This window comes from Vulpes lagopus, chromosome 4, assembly GCF_018345385.1.
Source record: "Vulpes lagopus strain Blue_001 chromosome 4, ASM1834538v1, whole genome shotgun sequence".
NCBI lineage: Eukaryota > Metazoa > Chordata > Mammalia > Carnivora > Canidae > Vulpes > Vulpes lagopus.
Genome location: NC_054827.1, coordinates 118,203,215 through 118,211,471, shown reverse-complemented (window position 1 = coordinate 118,211,471; position 8,257 = coordinate 118,203,215). Strand labels below are relative to the sequence as shown.

Here is an 8,257-nt window from a genome sequence, read left to right as displayed (position 1 = left end):
ATGTTCCGCAACCAGTATGACAATGACGTCACTGTTTGGAGCCCTCAGGGCAGGATTCATCAAATTGAATATGCAATGGAAGCTGTCAAACAAGGTTCAGCCACAGTTGGTCTGAAATCAAAAACCCATGCAGTGTTGGTTGCATTGAAGAGAGCACAGTCAGAGCTTGCGGCTCATCAGAAGAAAATTCTTCATGTTGATAACCATATTGGTATCTCAATCGCGGGACTTACTGCTGATGCTAGACTGTTATGTAATTTTATGCGCCAGGAGTGTTTGGATTCCAGATTTGTATTTGACAGACCTCTTCCTGTGTCTCGTCTTGTATCTCTAATTGGAAGCAAGACCCAGATACCAACACAACGGTATGGCCGGAGACCATATGGTGTTGGACTGCTTATTGCTGGTTATGATGATATGGGCCCTCACATTTCCAAACCTGTCCATCTGCCAACTATTTTGACTGTAGAGCCATGTCCATTGGAGCCCGTTCTCAATCAGCTCGTACTTACTTGGAGAGACATATGTCTGGGTTTATGGAGTGCAATTTGAATGAACTGGTTAAACATGGTCTGCGTGCCTTATGAGAGACACTTCCTGCAGAACAGGACCTAACTACAAAGAATGTTTCCATTGGAATTGTTGGTAAAGACTTGGAGTTTACGATTTATGATGATGATGATGTATCTCCGTTCCTGGAAGGTCTTGAAGAAAGACCCCAGAGAAAGGCACAGCCTGCTCAACCTGCTGATGAACCTGCAGAAAAGGCTGATGAACCAATGGAGCATTAAGTCACAAACCAGTCTATATGTGTATTATCAAATATGTAAGAATGCAGGAGCCCTTACCGATGACAGTAATCTATACTTTGAACCAAACTATGCAGCGTGGTCTTCTGGTATGTTTTAGGAATTGGTTCAGATGTGTTTTTCCCAAGTAACTTGTCTGAACCATATAATGGTGTGCATTTTTCTTTGAAAGGGTCTATATAATCATTTTCTAGAAAGTATAGTTATCTGTACTAATGTTTTTATATGAAGAACATAGTGTCTTTGTGGTTTTAAAGACAACTGTGAAATAAAATTGTTTCACCTGCCTGTGGAAAAAAACCAAAAATTTACATGTTTAAGTTTGCCCATCAGGCAATTGGAATATATTTCCCAATAGATAACCCCCATTTGACCCTGGTGGCTTTTTACATTGTTATTGTTTATTTTGTTTGTTTTTCTTGAGTCAGTTCTGAGGGTTTATAATTTCCAAGATCATTTATTTACTTTTTCCAATTATTATACAGACTGAACTGAATATTTACTGACAAGTTTTCTGAGTCTCTCCATCTGTGTTTTTCTTAGGGACTCATTTTTCTGTTTTATATTATCTGTCTTTCCTTGCGAAGATTTTAATTTTGTTATTATTGTTAAGACTTTAAATGTATTTGTTAACTCTTTTTTCTAGTTCGTTAGTATATACACCTGTGTCTTTATTAAACTCTTTCTTCTGCTTTCTTTAGATTTGTTTGTTGTTTCCTTCAACTTTTGAATACTTTTTAAATTTATTTTTAGTATTTTTGGTTAGTATTTAAGACTATGCCCTTTCTTTTAAGTGCAGATCTTTTCCAGATGCAATGGGATTTCTATTATATAGAAAATAAATATATATGCTGTATAAAATACATAATATATACTTAAATATATTAAATATAATAAAGAATTACATCATATGTGGCTTGTACTCTTTCTTTCTTTTTTTAAAATTTTTATTTATTTATGATAGTCACAGAGAGAGAGAGAGGCAGAGACATAGGCAGAGGGAGAAGCTGGTTCCATGCACCGGGAGCCCGACGTGGGATTCGATCCCCAGTCTCCAGGATCGCGCCCTGGGCCAAAGGCAGGCGCTAAACTGCTGCGCCACCCAGGGATCCCCGCTTGTACTCTTTCTATATTTGAAATACCTTGTAGTTTTTCTCATGCCCGGTATGTAGTCAATTTTGTGATGGTTCCACAGGTCCTGGGAAAGAGGGCACATACACTATTCACAGGGCATACAGTTTGATGAATGTCTAGCAGCTCAACTTAATCAATTATATTTTCCAGGAACGAATGTCTAATTCTGGTTTGTGTTCAGGGCAGCTGTCAACTGTGCACAGAAGCTGCCGACGTTTTTGGTGGTGGACACCAGGGCAGCGGAAGCTCAGGTTCACAATCCAGTGCCCTGGGGGCTTGCTGCAGCTCAGTCGCTGCAGAGCTGGAAGCAAACGTAAAGAAGGATAACCAGTGCCTGTGTGCCGCAGCGCTCTGACTTGCGGGGCTCATGCACCCAGGCCTTGTCCATCCCTTCTGCGTGTACGCTGCACAAGGTCTAGTGGACTTGCTTATTAGGCTTCCCGGCCCATGGAAGTTTAGGAGGGAAAGTTCTCAGGGGAGGGAGCCAACTATATGGTTGACATCCAGTTGTGAGGCGCAGCTGTCCATCCTCCCTGAGCAGAGCACAGAGCACGGCAGTCCAGCTGCCTGTGCATGAGGCCATGCCAGGCACCCCTGGCACCCCTCTGCTCTTCGTCTGCCAGCTCCACCCTGGAGGTAGGAGGTGGTAGCTGTCCGTGGTCCCAGCTCCATCAAGAGCTTCCAGTTTGGTTTGGCCCAAGAGACCCGTTGTCCTGGAGGGAGAGAGATAGAGTGAGGTTGGCATGGCCTCCAAGCTGTGTGGCTGGACTCCCTCCCTAGCTCCATAGGACGAGGGGTGGTATTCATCCCCTGGAAGAGTAGTGGCTCTGGTGGTTTCCCGACTCCCAGCCCGGACACTGGGAAATAGTCCCTTTATTATACTCTTGTCTCCAATGGTCCAATTTGAATGTTCTCTGTTTCCTGGACGCTAACAGGTGCAGAGCAGGTAGGAAACTGGCAAAAAAGTCAGCCCATCCACCTCATCTTTCCACTGGGAAGTGACATGCTCAGGGTCACACGGATGTTCACAGTCTCTGGGGTCTTTGTTTGCCATTCGTGCCTCTCTACTGTTCTTTCTCTGGATCAAATTCTGTTGCATACATAGAATTGACTTATAAACAGGGAAGAATATGAAAAATAAGTCAAAGATTTGCCACCCCCTTCACTGGAAGCAGGCCCAGCTAATCTGATCTTTTGAGTCATTTTAGGGGAGTGGGAGGGGAAGTAGGCATATGTGCTCTGCATCTCATCTTAATTCAATATTTTTTCTTTTTTTCTTTATCCTTGTTTTCTACTTTTTGTAATGAAAAGTTACTATAGTGAACAAAACAGGACAGGGACGTGGACAGATTTATGAGAGATACTTGCAGTCAGAAACTTCTGGTGCTCAAGAGATGGCAGATCTTCATCCATTTACAGAGTTTGCTTCCCCATGACAGCACAGTTCTAGAAGGTTCTGGAATGTTCTGGAAGAGAGGTTTTACTGAGTTGCTGGGTGAAAACCGGTTCTTGGGCCCTGTATTGATTCTTTGGGGGTAGTTTTGCCATGCTTCTGAAATGAGAATGTGGATTTGGAGGGATTTTACAATAAATCTATTATTATTAGGCTGATTTGGTGTTTGAGGTCAAAACAGAAAAGCCATGAAGAAAAGCCATGAAGGAACCATGATCTCTGGTTGAGATCTTGAAGTGTCAGCATGTCTGCACCCTCCTGAACCTTACACCTTGCACAGTTCCTTGGACATGAGGGGAAGGAGCCCCAAGGCAGTGAAGATGCACCCCTGGGTCAGTTCAGGGTCTCAGCTGAAATAGATGTAAGTCTGCAACCAATGACTCAAGAGCTTGGCTCAGGTTCGGTAGAGGGTTAGTTCCCTGTTATCTGACAGGGTCCAGGATTCTCTGTTCTCTTCAGGCTTATTATCAATAACAGATATTTATCCTCATGGTCGGGAAGCTGGAAGTCAGGTGCCAAGCACGTGGGTCCTGGCGAGGGTCGGACATGGAGCCTGCTTCCCGTTCAGCCACATGCTGGCCCCCGACCAGCTCGTCACCGCTGCTTCCTGCTTGGCCCTGACCATTCCTACGCCCCCCTGCAGCTCCTGTCCAGGGGCTGGAACCTGCTCTCTGATCCTCCCAGAGTGTCCGGGGCATTGCTGCTCTCTGAGGCCCCGGGTGCAGCCCAGACCTCATTGGGCTCCTTCTCCGCGGACAGGACTCTGGCAGGAAGCAGGTAGCACACTGGGTGACAGGAGAGTTTAATGAGAGGGCTGTTTACAAAGTTGGGCCAGGCTGCAGGGAAACCTCCGGGGGTGGGGCAGCATCCCGGGGGCAGCATCCGGGGGCCAGCGATGGTGGGGAGCTGTTTCCATACTGGCTGGGGGGGCAGGAGCAGGAGCCAGGGCCATGGTCAGCACACAGGATCTGTGACTGTCAGTACAGGGACACAGACGGCCGCCCGTGATGGGTGCAGTAAGAACTGGAGGAATCAACACCCTAATTTCTCCCTCCCTCCGGATCTCCTGCTGGGTTTAGCCAGGACACAGAGGCCTGGGAGCCTGCCAAGGACACCCCTGAGGGTCATCTTTTAGGACGCAGAGCCAGGTGGTGGTTGGATCCGAAGGAGGAAGTGCAAGTGGTCAGCACCATCCACGAACCAGGTCCACATGGTGCCCGTCCTTGGGTGAGCACAGTGTTGTGTAGGGAGCTCAGGCTCCAGGGTTTTGGGGGAGAGGGGCCCAGGCACCTTGACGGGCAGAGGAGCTCAAAATGGTCCTGAGAATTCTCTGTCCCTGAAGCTGCCCTTCTTCCACCCCATGGATCCTCCTCACCTTTTCTTTTCTTTTCTTTTCTTTTCTTTTCTTTTCTTTTCTTTTCTTTTCTTTTCTTTTCTTTTCTTTTCTTTTCTTTTCTTTTCTTTTCTTTTTTCTTTTCTTTTCTTTTCTTCTTTTCTTTCTTTTCTTTTCTTCTTTTCTTTTCTTTTTTCTTTTCTTTCTTTTCTCTTTTTCTTTTCTTTCTTTTTTTTTTTTTTAAGATTTTATTTATTTATTCATGAGAGACACACAGAGAGGCAAAGACCTAGGCAGAGGGAGAAGCAGGATCCCTGCGGGGACCTTGATGCAGGACTCGATCCCAGGACCCCGGGGTCACACCCTGAGCCCAAGGCAGATGCTCAACTGCTGAGCCACCCAGGAGTCCCCTCCTCACATTCTGGCCTAGCTTCGTGGCTGACACAGTGGGCAGACAGGGGCTGGATCTTCATTGGCTGCTCATGGGGTGGGCTCACTGGTAGCTCCTGCCCTTTCCACAGGTGGGGACGCAGGGCACAGCACCCCGACCACTCTTCCCTGAACCTCACAGCCTGCGATGGACACCCCCGGGGCAGGGGACATATGCTGCGGGTCCTTAGAAGACAGATGGCAGGACTTGAGGTCGTGGATCCCCAGCAGCATCACCCATGTCTCCGTCCATGTGGTTTGCAGGAAAGGGGACGGTACCCCAGCCCCAGGCCTGACCTGATGGAACACCCCATCCATCTGGCCTTCTTCAGCAGACCAGGAATGCTCATGTGACCCAAGCCGGCCAATCAGAGCCAAAGGCACCCAGTTCTGGGACAGCTGTGATGGGGGTTCTCAGGGAATTCACGTCCCCTTTGTGGCTGGGGATGCTGAGGCCATGTGATGTTAGCCTTAGCACACTGGCAGCAGTCTTGCCACCATCAGTGAGGTTAAAGCCCACGGGAGGATCACAGAGATGGTGGATGGAAGAGACTGGGTCTAGACAGTGTTGTTTAACTGCAGAGATTCAGCTGGACCCGAATCTGCTCTTCAGTGAAACTAGTCAGCAAACTCCCCGTTTTGTCTCTAAACCAGTCGGATTTTTCTGGCACTTGCATCCAGAAGAACCCTGGTGAGTAGAACTGAAGGCAAGCATGCAGGATGGCTCTGCCTTCTGGGGTTGCCGTGCATGGCTTATTCTGGAAACCTCAAGTACTGACATTGCTGACGTAGGAAACCCCTCTCCCTGCTGAGCCTACTCGCAGGTGCAGAAGTGGTGGCCCAGGAGAAACTTGGAGTGGCTCATGTGTCCAAGCACTGTGACTTTACAGTGTCTCCAGATTTGTGCCGGGTACAGGTGGTGGCCCTGGGGTTTCCCGGCTCCACATCTGCTGGGTCCAGCCACTGTGGGCACTATGTGCCCTTGACTCCTGGGGCAGGACCTTAGAGTCCGGTGGTGGGATCTCCGACTAGCGCCTGATGACCCTATGACAGCAGCATGTGAGTGGCCATGTGGGAACCTGATGGCAGAAACAGCATCTGAACTTTGGGTGCAGGGCAGCCCAGGTGGCTCAGCGGTTTAGCGCCACCTTCAGCCCAGGGCGTAATCCTGGACACCCAGGATCGAGTCCCACATCGGGCTCCCTGTGTGGAGCCTGCTTCTCCCTCTGCCTGTGTCTTTGCCCCCCCCCCGCCCCGTTCTCTATGAATAAATAAATAAAATCTTAAAAAAAAGAATTTCTTTTAAAAAAATGAACTTGGGCAGCTCTGGTGGCGCAGCGGTTTAGCGCCACCTGCCCGGGGTGTGATCCTGGAGACCCAGGATCGAGTCCCACATCGGGCTTTCTGCATGGAGCCTGCTTCTCCCTCTGCCTGTATCTCTGCCTCTCTCTTGCTCTCTCTGAATGAATAAATAAATAAATCTTAAAAAAAATAAATAAAAAAATGAACTTTGGGTGCACCTGTGTTTGTTCTGGGTCACTGGCTGCCATCTGCCGTGTCAACGGGGGAGGGTGGATCTGCCATGGCATTGTTTGGGGTGCTGAGTGGATACTCACCTGAGACCCGGGCCCTCCAGTTCTTAACCGGATAGTCAGTCCTGGGTCCAGGCCAGAGGTGAGAGTTTCTGTGTCTGGTTGTTCAAGCCCTTGTGTCCTCTTGCTGTTCCTAGTAAGAGTTCTGGTGCATGGCCTCTAACGTGCAAGCACAGACTTTCTCTTGTAAGGGAGGGACTGGATCTCAGCATTTCTGGGTGCTCAGTGAGGAGGTGGGGAGAGGGGAGTCTTTGCTCCCTCCAGGGACCAGCACTATCCTCCCAGCTTTGTAGGCACCTGCGATCCACTCCTGACCAGCGCTGGGTTCTCGTCAGGTCCAGAATGTGAGGGTCTTCCTGCCAGCTGGAGCTTTTACCCTTCCCTGCACCTTCCCACCAACTCCCCACCTGCCCCATCCCTAGGGTCACCTCAGGGGATGGAACACGTCTGACATCTCAAAACTGAGCTTTCCCGGTTTCTTCCTTGGTCACTCTTCATCAGGCTGCCAAGTGATGATGGCAGATCTGCATCCAAATGAGCACAGCTGCCCAGCACCCAGGCCACACACGCTCACATGCCAGCAGGTGTTTTCCTAGAACAAAACTTCTTTTCTATTTTGAGCCTGATTCTGATGGGAAGCAGACAGTATGTCCAGCTGGTTCAGGTTTTCAATCCATGGGCTTCACTTCTCTTTTCTTTAGAGTTGTGTGTACATTCTGGGTGGTGGTGGACAGAAGACCAAGCACCCAAGGGTGGGAGGCCTTGGATGTGTTGTCATCGACAGTGACACACCGAATGTTCACAGAGATGCTCTTTGCCCCTGTCTGGACCGTGGTCACTGATACGTGGGGTCAGTGCTGTGCAGGGCTTTTCAGATTCTGTGTTCCGTCAGCAGCTCTGTACCACCTCAGGCAAGAGACACTTGTCTGGCTTCCCCCTCCCTGCGTTGCTGCCAGGGGAGCAGAGAACCCCCAAGCTCCCTTGGATGTTTGCCTGGACACCGACAGAGTTGGCTCTGCATGGCCGCCCGAGCCCCGTGCCGGGTGGGGTACAAGCTCTGGGAGAGATGCCACCTCCCCAGTCTCCACCTGGAGAAGAGGCACGGTGCTCCCCGGGCCGCGGCATGTCCTCTCTCAGGCGCCCAGCCCAGCAGGGTGAGGGGCTCGTGCCCACCTTCTCGGGGACCCACCCCACTTCCTAACTCTCCCCATTGCCACTGACTTCTCCCTGTCCTCCGCCCAGGGATTATATGTCGGGAAAAAATATTCAAAAATACACACTAGCACAAATAATGGTGCTTTCTCAGGGGAAAGCATTCAGGATTTCACCATGAAAGCCTAATATTAGCTCTGGGTTTCTTTTTTTAATATATGGATATTCTTTATCAGGTTGAGAAAGTTCCTCTTTATTCCTCATTTTCAGGGAGATTTTGTCATGCAGAGCCGAAGTGTTGAGAATTTCTTCAAGTATTTTTCTGCATTGGTTGATAATAAAAGGTGATTTTTCT

The 8,257-nt window shown here is 48.9% G+C and overlaps 1 pseudogene; it reads left to right on the top strand.

The window, feature by feature from the left end:
* Nucleotides 1–967, top strand: LOC121489974 (annotated as a pseudogene).
* The last annotated feature ends 7,290 nt before the right edge of the window (nucleotides 968–8,257 follow it).